The following is a 1,206-nucleotide window of genomic DNA, read 5'->3' as shown; positions in this document are numbered from 1 at the left end:
GAAAAAACATTGACCAGTCCTGTACCAGCTCCATGATTCTTGCTATAATTGAGACCATTGCTGCTACCACCATATCAATCCATCTCGTTGAGGGCCTTCTCCTCTTTCATCAATCCTCCACTTTGCCAAGCATGGCATCCTTCTTCAAGGAATGGTCCTTTTTGACAACATGAACAAAGTATGAGAGACAAAGCCTGGCCATCTCACCTCCAAGGAGCATTATGGTTGCACTTCCTCTAGGACAGACCTGTTAGTTCTTTTATCAGTCCATGGTACTTTCAGTATTCTTCACCAACACCACAGCTCAAAAGCGTCAATTCTTCTTCAGTCTTCCTTATTCATTGTCTAGCTCTCACATGCATATGAGGCTATTCAAAATACCATAGCTTGTGCCAGGGGCACCTTAGCCCTCAAGGAAACATCTTTGTTCTTCAGCACCTTAAAGAGCTCTTTTACAGCAGATTTGCACAATTCAGTACATTTTCTGATGGATTGACAGCTGCTTCCATTGGTTTTGATTGTAGACAAAGTAATATAATATAAAAAGTAATATAATAATAAGTCTTTAACAACTCCAATCTTTTCTCCATATATTGTGATGTTGCTTGTAGGTCCAGTTGTGAGGATTTTTGTTTTCTTTCTCTTGAGGTGTAATCCGTGCTGCAGACTGTACTCTTCAATCTTCATCAGTAAGTGCAATTCATTCTCACTTTCAGATGAGCAAAGTTGTGCCATATGCATATCCCAGGTTGTTAGTGAGCCTTCCCCCAATCCAGATGCCATGTTCTTCTTCATATAGTCCACCTTCTCACATTATTTACTCAGCATACAGATTGAATTAGTATGGTGAAAGGATCATTTCCTGATTTTAAACCATACAGGATCCCCCTGTTCTTTTTGAAAGACAGTCTTCCACTCTATGTACAGGTTCCTCTTGAGTACAATTAAGCATTCTGGAATTCCAATTCTTCTCAATGTTATCCACAATTTGTTATTATCCACACAATCAAATGTGTTTGCATAGTCAATAATACACTAGTAAACAACTTTCTGGTATTTTTTGCTTTGAGCCAAGATCCATCTGACATCAACAATGATATCCTTTGTTCCACATCCTCTTCTGATTCTTTCTTGCATTTCTGGAAGTTCTCTCTCAATATACTGCTGCAACCATTTCTGAATTATCTTCAGTAAGATTTTACTTGC

Source organism: Orycteropus afer, unplaced genomic scaffold (genome assembly GCF_000298275.1).
Source record: "Orycteropus afer afer isolate SDZICR_OR568_19922 unplaced genomic scaffold, OryAfe1.0 scaffold00351, whole genome shotgun sequence".
Lineage (NCBI taxonomy): Eukaryota > Metazoa > Chordata > Mammalia > Tubulidentata > Orycteropodidae > Orycteropus > Orycteropus afer.
This window is presented reverse-complemented; position numbering follows the sequence as displayed.